A 14,084-nucleotide genomic window follows, 5' to 3' on the forward strand; every position below is an offset into this window, starting at 1 on the left:
CTGCAGCCAAATATTTCACATTTTGACTCATCAGTCCAGAGCACCCATTGCCATTTTTCTGCACCCCAGTTCTATGTTTTCATGCATAGTTGAGTCACTTAGCCTTATTTCCACATTGGAGGTATGGTTTTTTGGTTGCAATTCTTTCATAAAGATTACTTCTGGCCAGATTTCTCCAGACAGTAGAAGGGTGTACCTGTGTTTCACTGGTTTCTGCCAGTTCTGTGCTGATGGCACTGCTGGACATCTTCTGATGTTTAATTGAAGAAAGAATGATGCGTCTTTCATCTGCTGCAGTAAGTTTCCCTGGCCAACCACTCATCTACAGTCCTCAACAGTGCACATTTCTTGTGCTTCTTCAAAAGAGCTTGAACAGCACATCTTAAAACCCCAGTCTGCTTTGAAATCTTTTCCTGGGAGATAACTTGCTGTTGCAGCATAACTACCTTGTGTCTTCTTGCTGTGCTCAGTTTTGCCATAGTGTTTGGCTGTTCCTCACTCAGTTTTAAGCCTCCCACACAGCTGTTTCTGTTTCAGTTAATGGCTGTGTTTCAACCTACATATGAAGTTGATGATCATTAACTCCTGCTTGGTTAGTCATACACCTGACTCTAATCCTAGAAAATCCTTGACTATGGTGTTTATTCACTAAAGGAAAGCAGACTGTGCACTCTGCAAGACTAGTTTCTCCAGAGCTTAGTAAATGAGCAGAAGCTCTGCAAACTTCCATCATTCAATAATTTTCAAGCAAAAATGCTGTTTTTTCTTTTATTTTTCCTTGCACGTGATTGGATATTCTTTGCGAAGTGAAGCTTTATTTGCCTTTAGTAAATCAACCCCTTTGTGCAAGTGTACAAAGTGTGCAAGTGTAAGAATTGGTTCTGGTGTCCGTTTATGAACCAGCGATAAATGATCGCTGCTCAGTTCTCCGGCATTCTCAGAGAACACAGTTCTCCTGTGAATGCCTTTTATGAAGCAGTTCTCCGAACGAAGGGAGAACGGTCTCTAAACGCTGGAGAAAAGTCTACAAATGGTGGAAAACGGCTGATTTTACTATAATCTCTCGAGATTACAGTAAAAGATCAGTTTACTAAGCAGAGGTAAATTATCACTGCTTAGGTGTCCGTTTATGACACACAGAATAGCTGAGATTCAGAGGATCACAGCTATTCTCTGGTCATTCACAGTTTATGACACCCAGGAGAATATGTTCAGTCCTTCTCTGGAGATCTGTGTTCTCCCTCCAGATTCTCCAGCCCAGAGCTGGAGAATCGGAGGGACCGAAAACTAAGCAGAGATAATTTACCTCTGCTTAGTAAACTGATCTTTTACTGTAATCTCACGAGATTATAGTAAAATCAGCCGTTTTCCAGTGTTTGTAGACCGTTCTCCCTTCGTTTGGAGAACTGATCTACATATGCTTCATAAACGGCATTCACAGGAGAACTGTGTTCTCCGAGAATGCCGGAGAACTGAGCAGCGATCTATTACTGCTGGTTCATAAACGGACACCTTAGTTTGCAGTCCCTCCGATTCTCCAGCTCTGGGCTGGAGAATCTGGAGGGAGAACACAGATCTCCAGTGAAGAGCTGAACAGTGCTCCACTGATCTCCTGAGTGTCATAAACTGTGAATGACCAGAGAATAGCTGCGATCCTCTGAATCGCAGCTATTCTCTGTGTCATAAACGGACACCTCTGAAGCCAAAGGGTAGTCACACCAGGTATTGATTTGATTTAGATTTTTATCCTGTTCGCTCACTTCGCATTTTGCTAAATTGGTAATAATAAACAATGAAAATATATATTTTTACTTTGCAGCATTTCTTCACAACTGCCTAAAACCTTTGTACAGTAATACACATATATATATATATATATATATATATATATATATATATATATATATTGTATATTATGACTCTGTTTGGACATATTTTCTCTTACTTCCTGTGCCTGTAAAGCTTTAACAAGAAATGGGGAGTGTGGTCATCACCAGCTAAGGAGATCATAGACAACCAAAAGAACACTGTTATATGTTTTTGCTGTTCTTAAGTCTACTAAAAAGCTTGGCGCTTCAGTCAGATTTGTATTCTTGTCTATATTCTTTTGAAAGATTTACCCTCATTTTCTATTTTTTATTATCACTGTAACTAATAAAAAAATATCTCCAACAGGGACAAAAAAATATACCCACTCTATCGAAAGCAAAATAAAACATTTTGAATGGAACTGGGTTTTTAAGTACTTCTTGGCTCCTCATATTTGTCTAGTTCTGATGAAAACAATTGTTCCACCCAAAAGTTATATTGCAGGAATACGTGGATCCTACTTGGACAAGAAATCCTTTTAATTCATATAGGTTTATAGCAGTGTTTCTCAACTCCAGTCCTCATGGACCCCCAACAGGTCATGTTTTCAGGATTTCCATTATTTTGCACAGGTGATTTGATCAGTTTCACTGCCTTAGTAATTACCACAGCTGTTTCATCTGAGGGAAATCCTAAAAACATGACCTGTTGGGGGTCCATGAGGACTGGAGTTGAGAAACACTAGTTTATAGGCTCTAATTTTCAGCCAAGAGTCTGTTATTTTCAATCCCAATGACTATTATAATAACATTTGTAATGGCAAATAATGATCCATAGGTAATGATTTGAGCCTATATGATTTCTGTAAGTCTCTGGAGAAATCAGTCTGCCATAGTTTAAACAGGGTTTTTTTTCACTCACACTGTGTACTCCCATCCTCATTTGGTTGTTTGATTTCCATTTTCTGCATGTAATTTAAACTGACAATCCAACAATGGGAATTGGACTCCTTGAAATTGCCTAAGCAGATATGGGAACTCAAATATATAAATCATCTTACTGAAATTCCCAACAAATGTAAGAAACTGTTATTGAAGCAATCTTAACAAGTGCCATATAATTATGTTTTTTAACAACTATGGACCCACTCAAAAGGAACCATTTATCAGGTATTGTATATATGTGATCTTGCAACATTGTAAAAACTATAATAAAATGTAACACTTACTAAAAAAAAAAGTAGAACATAGCCAAAAATACATATACAAAATTCTATACCATCAGAAAAGGGGCAGGCTTGTATAATTGTCAAGATAGATGTGAAAAGTGGAAAAGCCAGGTCCCAGACAATTTTTCCACTTGTGCCAATGTAGGTTGGGCACCCAGGGGGCTGCAGCTGGGAGTCTTTGCCTTCATACATGCGAAAGGCATGCACATATCCCGTGGCACTTTCACACAGCTTGTTGAGCTACAGTCCATACCTGTCCCTTTTACTGGGAATATATTACTTGAATCCCAGCCGGCCATTAAAGTGGACAAGAGATTCGTTCACACAGATATTTTGGTCAGGGACATAAAGTTCAAAAAACATTATAGAAAAAAAAAAATGAATTAGGGGGCGAATTTTTGTCATAGCCTGGCTGATCTCAGGGAGGGAACTGGGAATTATCACTGAAATGCAGGAAGCGCATTATCATGTCATAACGTGACCTGGACATTACAGATGAAAAGATGGGAATGTGATGGACGGGGTGGGTGGACCAATATGAATGTAATTCATTTTGTTTTGTAAGCCCCATGTTGATCGTAAGGCCCCAAAACAATTTAAGCTACTGTTAGCCGTCTCCACTCGAATGGACCAGCATAGAATGAATTGGGGTTGTCTGTGATATGTTGTTGGGCAAATAAGTTAGTCTGATCTACAACTGATTGAAGGAAATTATCAGGGAAAAATAAATTTAAAAAATCAACTGGCTGTGCAGTGAAAGGGTGGATTGTAGCTGATCCTGAGCTGGAATGCAGCCACAGATGGTTTGCCAGAGCGTCTGGGAGGTATGTTTGGGCCCTGACTCTTGGGGTCTGGCGTGATATTTCAGTTCTGGTACTGGGCCTGTCATCCTGGGGTCTAGCTCCATTGGCGTTTGCTGACTGACCATTTGGGTGTAATGGCATTGGTACGTTGGTGTTGCTCGTGGTGGCCTGGTCTTCAGAGCGCCTTACTCTTTTAGGAGGGACTGCTTCCTCTTCCAATTTGGTCACCGATCCACTGCTTTCTATTGGCTCGTAATCCAAACCGGAATCGGACAGTGAGAGCTCCCCACTACTCTCGTTCGTCATGCTGAGGATTTGGAAAGCCTCCTGACTAGACTAATATTTTTTTGACATCTTGGCAGTATGTCAGGCAACTGTGATGGGTACACTACTGATGGGCTGCAGTGATGGTGGCTCTGTTATGGGTACTCTGATTAGGCTGTGCTGATGACAGGTACACTAACAGGCTGCATAGGTGTATGCGCTGACAGGTACACTGATAGGTTTCCCTTATGAATGTGCTGACAGGTGCACTGATGGGCTGCTGGACAGGTACACTGATGGGCTCTTCTGGACAGGTGCACTGATGGGCTCTAATGGGCAGGTACACTGATGGGCTCTGCTGGACAGGTACTTTGATGGGCTCTGCTGACAGGTATGCTGATCGGCTCTGCTGACAGGCTGCACGACAGGTACACTGATGCTCTGTGCTAGCAGGTATGTGATGGGCTGGCGACAGGTACCAGGAATGCTGATGGGCTGGCGACAGGTACACTGATGGACTGGCGACAGGTACTCTGATGGGCTGGCGACAAGTACACTGATGGGCTGGCAACAGGTAGGTTGATGGGCTTGTGACAGGTAGGTTGATGGGCTGGCGACAGGTACCAGGAATGCTGATGAGCTGGCGACAGGTACACTGATCAGCTGGCAACAGGTACATTGATGGGCTGGCGACAGGTAGGTTGATGGGCAGCTGTGACAGGTACACTGATGGGCAGCTGTGATAGGTACACTGATGGGAAGCTGTGACAGGCAATCAGGGCAGTGTGAAGGCAATCGGCAGTGTGATGCACAATACTGATAGCTAAAACTCACTGTTCCCCTTCTTCTCCTCACACAGTGTGTGAGGAGGAGAAGCGGTAACAGCAAGTTACTATTTGTTTATACTTGTGATCGGCTGTGATAGGCCACCTTTGTGCCATAGGCCGGGCGGGAACCGGTTAAAGATGGCTGCCATCCTCTCCTTGAGGTAATGGTGGCTACGGGTGAAAAATGGTAGGTTCTCTGAAATATCGCTGTCTGTTAAAGATGGTTGCCTGCCTTGCCCTGAGGTAATGATGATTGCATGTAAAAGCTGACAGTTTCTCGGAGATGTTCCTGAATGATAAAGATGGCCGTCATCCTTTTTCTGAGATAATGCTGACTGGAAGTAAAACTGACAACTTTGTTGTTAAAGATGGCTGCCGTCCTCTCCTTGAGGTAATGGTGGCTGTGGGTGAAAACTGACAGTTTCTCTGAAATATTGCTGACTGTTAAAGATGACTACCGTCCACTCCCTGAGGTAATGGTAATTGTGGGTAAAAGCTAACAGTTTCTCTGAGATGTTGCTGACTGTTAAGTGAGGCTGCCATCTTTTTTCTGAGGTAATGGAGGCTGGAAGTTAAAGTGTCACTAAACCCACATCATAAAAAATTATCAATAAATGCTGTATTCCATGCTGTTCATAATCAACTCTGGTTGATCCTGCTGCTCTCTACCTCCACCTTCTGTTCATGCCCCCAATTCAACTACGGATTTTGCATCTGTGGAGACAAATCTGCACATGCTCAGTTTTCAGTGAGTTTCTATGCTAAGCATTTCCTCCCTGATCACATCTGGGCAGCCCATGTGACTATAGAGTCACACATGTGGGTGTATACAGAGTGATAAATCACAGCCCACAGCCTGTGACTGGCAGAATCCACCCACATCGTGTGTTTGCCATAAAAGAATAAAGAATTGATTTCAAGTATATATTTGTATGACAATTTGAAACAATTTATTGATAGTATTTATTTTTACTCCGTATACCAAAAGCTGTTTTTTTAATTTTTTATTTTGAATATGTGACCAGCAGCAGAGGACTAGAAGCTCCTCCTGCCACTGTTTCCCTGCAGACAGGCTGAGAAAGAACATGGCTGAGTCATGTGACAGTTGTATATCAATTAGAAAAAAGGTACTTAGATTTTCTTTATTAAAATAATTACAGTGCTCTCATCCACAAACAGAAAGAGAAGGGATCATGCAAATTAAACAGTGTGCATTTAGAATCACTTTAAACTGACAGCTTTGTTGATTGTTAAAGATGGCTGTCATCCTCTCTCTGAGATAATGGTGGTTGCGAGTGAAAACTGACAGCTTCTTTCTCCGGATCTTGTCACTTACCTGAAGCCGCTGATACATATCAAACTGACGGTCCTGGCCACTCCACAGCAGATGTGTTGACCGTGCTGCAGGACAGGAAAATTCAACAGGCTCCATACTCAGATTCCTGGGTCCTGCCTCATCTCCGATCTGACCATTAAGACCTAGAACTTTCTCCAGGCATTCTTCCTCATTGCTTTGCCTGTCCCCTCAGCCAAAAAGCTTTTTTGGGAGTTGTAGTTTTCTTTCAGCAGCAATGTCATATGATTCCAGCTATCAAAACTGTATTTCCCATCCTCCTTTGTCTTGCTAATCAATGATAACCAACAGGGGGCGATATGAAGTGCCTACAGGGACTGTGTTAACCGCTTCTCGACTGCCTTATAGCAGAAGTACTGCTACAGGGTGGCAGGGCTGCACAAAATCACATATATATACGTGATTTTGCATTTCTGGGAAGGGGGCGGCTACAGCTGTTGATCACCAGGTCCCAGCCGGAGATTCCCCGCTGAGGAACAGTGAAAGGGGAGAGGTCTGTGTGTAAACAACATAAATCTCTTCCGTCAGTACAGACATCCTGCTTTGTATTGCTCTGCATAGCATAGCAATATAAAGCAGTATGTGTCCTTAGTAAAACACATACAGCACACTAAGTAAAACAGCACAAAACACACAGTTAACCCTTTTCTTGCCCCAGATGTTAACCCCTTCCTGCCCAGTGCCATTAGTACAGTGTCAGTGCTTTTTGTTAGCACTGATCACTGTATTAGTGTCACTGGGGATGTCAGTGACAGTTAGTCAGTTTCCCCTCAGTGTCAGAATGCCTGCCGCAGTCCTGCTATAAGTTGCTGATCGCCATCATTTCTAGTATAAAAAAATTAAAATTCCAGTATATATACCGCCATTTTTTATAACTTTCACTTAAACCAATTAATTTACACGTATTGGTTTTTTTTAGCAGACATGTAGCAGAATACATTTTGGCCTAAATATATGACAAAATTTGATTTTTAAATGCTTTTTACTGGATATGTTTTATAGCATATAGTCAAAAATATTGTTTTTTTTTTTTCAAAATTGTCGGTCTTTTTTTGTTTATAGCACAAAACATGAAAAACGCAGAGGCAATCAAATACCACCAAAAGAAAGCTCTATTTGTGGGGAAAAAAGGGACATAAATTTCATTTCATTGGGTGCAGCGTTGCATGACCCTGCAATTGTCAGTTAAAGTAATGCAGCACCGTATCCCAAAAAATGGCCTGGTCAGGAAGGGAGGTAAATCCTGTGGAGGGCAAATGGTTAATAGTCATGTTGGGAATTGTTGTCCTACTAACCAACTTACAAAGCCTGTTTCTGCCTTGTTTCTTTAGAGTAGGTTCAAACTTATGTGTTTTCTGTTGCGTTTTGCAGAAATGCACAGCAGTCCATTTAACATGATTTCCTATGGGACAGGTTCACACCTCCGCGTTTTCACCCTGTGCCCTTTTTGGAAAGCTTTAGAGACTTTTTTAAAGGCAAAATGTTGAATTTTTGGTTCTGTAGACTTCAAAGGGGGCGCTGCAGAAAACAATGTAGTGCATTTTTGATGCGTTTTTTTAATCTGCCCAGCAACAAGTTGGGGAGAAAAACACAAAACGCATCAAATATGGATCACAAACGCATGTGCAAAAAGACACTGTAAAAAGCCCTGCAGAAACGGATCAAACACAAACTTCACAGGTGTGAACCTAACCTAAAAGTGGGTACTTTATGCTATCACTTGACTATACTTGTTAAAAATGCAGGCTCAGTGTCACTGTGTAAAAGTCTCTGCACGTCCACATCAACAGTCACAGAGGCAGACACATTAACTGGCAGTGCTCTGCTCAGTGACCCCGAGTTAGGCTATGCATCACTGAAGAGGCCCAGCTGCTTCTCCTGCCTGTGTGATGGGTGTGACGGGAAACCAGGGAGCTCAGTAATGCTCAACTTGTGATTTTACTGAGAGTCCAGAGTGGACAATATAACCCCAGTGCTTCTTCCCAACTGTGCCTCCATAACTGTCCTCTGAGTCTGCCACCTCAGTTGGCCTCATTGGTGACACAGACTTGGTTGTCACTGACACGGGAAATGAGGAAAATTTTCAAGTTGGAAAAACTGTTCTGGTGACAAGGAATGGTAGCCACACACATATCATTGAGCTCCATTCACAAAAGCAACTCGCATGCGTTATTAAGGTGTCCGGACACATTTTGCTTAAGTATGGCATGCGATACTGAAACTGTCAATTCACTGTAGCCTTTCGCAGTATTTACCGCAAAACACTCAAAACGCTTTGTAAATACTGAATGAAAAGGAGTCAAAGCCAATTCACAGAAGGAAATAAATGATTAAATGCATGCGGTAATTAAGTAGTGGTCCAGGCATGTGGTGTTTAATGAGTGTAAAAATATATGATATTGTAAAGCGCTGAGCAAACTGTTGGTGCTATATCAATCCTGTATAATAATAATAATAGGCAATTTTAAGTAGTTTCTGCCTTTTTAGATCAGTTCTCTCAACAGTAATGCATATGAACCTAAATATGGAAATCATTGGGGTTAATTTACATAAAGAATAATTAAAGGAATTTTTTTTAATTCTAGATATAGTGGACATGGACTAGAACACCTGTCAGGTTTTTATTGTGGTCTGTGTCTCTGTTAGGGAGATTCAACCTATTTGTCCTGTTTACCATTATTATTGAAAGTGAAATGAAAAGAAAATCCCAAATTTGGGGTTGTCTACATAGAAGTTATAGAGGGAACATCTTCCAATGGGGACACAGATGGTAAAGAAATTAGAAAAAAAAAACTAACAGGGGTTCTAACCCTCCATTATCCAAAATGAAAAAAGTGTTGCCTATAGCTCTACTAGAACTGTACAATTTGCAAGTTACTCCAGAGCTTGGTATATAAGGTAAAGCTTCACTTTACAAAGAATATGCAATCACATGCAAAGAAAACAGGAGCATTTTTGCTTGAACATGATTGGTTGACAGAAGTCAGCAGAGCGCCCCCTCATTTCCTAAGCTCTGGAGCAGCTTTACGTGCACGGTGCTCACTCTACAGTATGTGCCTTTAGTAACTCCACCCCATTACATGCAGAAAATATACTTATTTTCTCCTGTTATTTCACCAAATTGTCTCCACTCTAATTCATCCCAAAGGTGTTCTATCAGCTTGAGGTCAGGACTGTGATGGCCAGTCATGTTCCTCCACCCCTCCCCCACTCGCTCATCTACTGTATGTCTTTATGGACCTTGCTTTATGCACTGGTGCACAGTCATGTTGGAATAGGAAGGGACCATCCCCAAACTGTTCCCACAAAGTTGGGAGCATGAAATTGTGCAAAATGTCTTAAGGGACTCTGCAAGCAATTGGCGACTTCTGTGCACTGTGCTCTTCAGCATGCGCTGACCCCGCTCTGTCATTTTACATGACCTACCACTTCGTGTCTGAGTTGCTGTTGTTTCCAGTTGCTTCCACTTTGTTATAATACCAGTAACAGTTGAGTGTGGAATATTTAGTAGCAAGGAAATGTCACGGATGGACTTATTGCACAAGAGGCAACCTATCAAGGTACCATGCTTGAATTCACTGAGCTCCTGAGAGCAACCCATTCTTTCACAAATGTTTGTAGAAGCTGTCTGCATGCCTAGGTGCTTGATTTTATATACCTGTGGCCACAGAGGTGATTGGAACACCTGAATCCAATGATTTAGAGGGGTGTCCCAATACTTTTGGCAATATAGTGTATATGTCCTATGTAGTGGGGATACTTCATTTGACATTTATTTTTAGAGATATCTTCCCACTGACAAGTTCCCACTGACATCATTGATCTTTTTAGCAACCTATAAGGGGTAATTCCCAGTGACCATCACACTAATGTATCATGAGTTGTAGATATAGTAATTTTTAGCAGGGGCTACCTGAGACTAGAAAGTTATTTCAGGGGTTCCTATGTGTTGGAAAGGTTGACAAAGGCTGCTTGAAAGTGTATCTAAAGGCAAGCCTTTCTTTTTAATTTTGGAGAGAGTAATGGAGGGCTAGAACTCCTGTCAATTGATTTTACATTTTTTTGCCTTCTATGTCCCTAATGGAAGATTTCCCTCTATTACCTTTCTGGTGACAACCCAAAATTTGGAATTTTCTTTTACGTTCACTTTCAATGATAATGGTAAACAGGACAAATAGAGAGGGTGAATCTCCCTAATGGGGACACCAGGGGCAGACTGACCATTTGGGAACTCGGGCACTGCCCGAGGGCCCGGGGTCAGTAGGGAGCCCTATGAGATGCCCCTGGTACCTTTTGCATAGGCTTTTTTGAGTTTGGGCAAGGACACAGGGGGCCCATGATCCCCTATTGCCCGGGGGCCCCATGAGTTGTCAGTCCGCCCCTGGGGGACACAGACAGCAGTAAAAACCTAATAGGTGTTCTAATATGTCGTTACTCTATCCAAAACTAAGAAAAATGTTTTTTCTTTCATTCTACTTTAAGTAAATAAAAAATAACTTTCTAAATGTCAAATATTGAAAGAACATAGTATAAAAAAAATCACACACATACAGTATATAAATACCCTTCTTCTAACAATAAAAAAGACAATGTTGTAGGAGAAGGGTATTTATATGTGTTTGATTTTTTTATACTATGTTCTCTCAATATTTGACATTCATAAAAATATTTTGCATTTAGTTAACTTAGTTGTTTTTGATACATCATGTGCGTCCTGTGAAAACAGCTTCCCTTTGATTGGTATTCTAGTTTTTTCTTTTGTATTAATACCGCACTGACTTAGTGAGTTGGCATATTTCTAGTTTAAACTATTTTACCTCTTTATTAGCAATAATAACTGACAGGGGTTCTTATTCTTCTCCACTGTATCCATTCCATTGGATATCGCATGAGATAAAATACTGCATGGTTTCATGGGATAAAAATGGCATATTTCAATGAAATACTACATGCTTTATTTTACTAGTATTTTTCTATGAATGCCAAAAAATGCTATACTGCAAATCGTAAAGAGGAAAATGATGCTTTGTGAATGGAGTCCACTATGAGCTTCTGATACAATAGAACACAGGTGTCAAACTGGCGGCCCTCCAGCTGTTGCCAAACTACAAGTCCCATGAGGCATTGCAAGATTGACAGTTACAAGCATGACTCCCAAAGGCAGAGGCATGATTGGACTTGTAGTTTTGCAACAGCTGGAGGGCCGCCAGCTTGACACCCTTGCAATAGAATATAAGTTGTAAAGCACAGACCCACCATTTGATGGATTTAGTTTGCTTTCCACGATGTCAAGTTGCTGGGCCATTCTGAAGTTTTGAGGCTTGCTTCCAACTGATCCTACAAACATCCACCTGTGCATCAGACAACCAATCATTATACAAGATGGACTAAATGATTGTCTTTTGATGGGTTGATACAGTATGTGTTGCATCGTTTGACACTTTCCAGAATTAATAGTTTGCTGCATACCTAGCGTGATATGAAATTAATTTGGATGTGGCATACTTGGATTTTGCAAAAGCGTTTGACACAGTTCCCCACACATGGCTAATGTGTAAGGTCTACAGGCTTGGAAAAGTCTGTATGTAAATGGATATAAAACTAGCTAAAAGATCATATTCAGAGAGTAGTGGTTAATGATTCATAATCTGAATGGTCTAGGGCAGCAATGGGCAAACTACGGCCTGCGGGCCGTATACGGCCCGGCGGACCTTTTAATCCAGCCCGCGGAGCGTGATACTGTCAGGATGGCTGTCAGGATGTGTGTAGGTGGGGCAGCATGACGAATGTGAGGGGAGCTAGGCTCCTCTCACAGTCCGCCCTGAAGACCGGAACGGCGCGGGAACACGGCGAGAGGAACGCGCGGAGCAAAGGTAAGTAAATTGACACAGGGGGGACTTGGGGACTTAATATGGGGGATGAATTAATATGGGGATGAATTACTATAGGGGGGTTGAATTACTATATGGGGGATGAATTACTATGGGGGATGAATTACTATATGGGGGATGAATTTCTATATGGGAGATGAATTACTATGGGGGATGAATTACTATATGGGGGATGAATTACTATGGGGGATGAATTACTATATGGGGGATTAATTACTATGGGGGATGAATTACTATATGGGGGATGAATTACTATGGGGGATGAATTACTATATGGGGGATGAATTACTATATGGGGGATGAATTACTATGGGGGATGAATTACTATATGGGGGATTAATTACTATATGGGGGATGAATTACTATGGGGGACGAATTACTATGGGGGATGAATTACTATATGGGGGATGAATTACTATATGGGGTTTGAATTACTATGGGGGATTAATTACTATGCTTACTATGGGGGAATATTACTATACTTACTATGGATGACACATACACATCATTCATCTACTCTTGGTCCGGCCCCTGGGTCCAATATATGAACCCATTGCGGCCCTCAAGTCAAAAAGTTTGCCCACCCCTGGTCTAGGGTCATCAGTGGTGTACCCCAAGGTCCAGTGTTGGGACCCTTACTTTTTAATATAGTTATAAACGATATAGGGTCTGAGATTATAAATCCCATTTCAGTTTTTGCAGATGACACCAAGCTGTGCAATGGAATAACGTCCTTACAGGATGTCTTCAATTTACAAGCCGACCTCAATGCACTGTTTAATTGGGCAACTATGTGGCAAATGAGGTTTAATGTTGATAAATGTAAGGTTATGCACTTGGGGGCTAAGAATATGCATGCATCCTACATACTAGGGGGGGTACAACTGGGGGAATCAATGGTGGGGAAGGATCTGGGAGTTCTGGTAGATCACATGCTTAATAATGGCATGCAATGCCAAGCTGCGGTTTCTAAAGCGAGCAAAATCCTCTCTTGTCATAAAAGAGGTATAGACTCCAGAGAGAGAGATATCATATTACCCTGTACAAATCATTAGTAATACCTCATCTGGAATATGCAGTTCAGTGTTGGGCACCAATTCACAAAAAGAACATTGGGGAACTGGAGAAAGTACAGAGAAGGGCAACTAAACTGATCAGAGACATGGAGGAGCTCAGCTATGAGGAAAGATTAGAGGAACTGAATTTATTGTCTCTTGAGAAGAGGAGATTAAGGGGGGATATGATCAACATGTATAAATACATCAGTGGTTCATATAGTGAACTCGGTGTAGAGCTATTCACCCTGAGGTCATCACAGAGGACAAGGGGGCACTCTTTACATCTGGAGGAAAAGAAATGTAATCTCCAGACAAGGAAAGGTTTCTTCACAGTGAGAGCTGTGAGAATGTGGAATAGACTCCCTCAAGAGTTGGTTCTGGCCAGCTCAGTGGATTGCTTCAAAAAAGGCCTGGATTCTTTCTTAGATACACAGAATATAACTGGATACTAACATTTATAGGTAAAGTTGATCCAGGGAATATCCGATTGCCTCTCGGGGGATCAGGAAGGATTTTTTTCCCCAGCAGGAGCAAATTGGATTGTGCTTTTGCTGGTTTTTTTGCCTTCCTCTGGATCCACTGTGGGTATAGGATTTTCTTTGGCTGAACTGGATGGACTTTGGGCTTTTTTTCAGCCTGAATAAGTCCTCATGCACACTGGAGATTATTACAGCGGCTCTTTTTGGCTTTTGCAGTTTTCCTCTACAGCCAGTAAACCCCCCAGCATGTTATCCTATCTGCACATGCACACATAGACTGTTCACCAATGTTTTTTGGCTGGAAAAACAACCCAGGACTAATGGGTTTCTAGAGGAGGTTTGTAGCTGTAAAAACACTCTAACGCTTAAAA

Source organism: Staurois parvus, unplaced genomic scaffold (assembly GCF_062004578.1).
Source record: "Staurois parvus isolate SC_StPar_1 unplaced genomic scaffold, SC_StPar_1.0 ptg000365l, whole genome shotgun sequence".
Lineage (NCBI taxonomy): Eukaryota > Metazoa > Chordata > Amphibia > Anura > Ranidae > Staurois > Staurois parvus.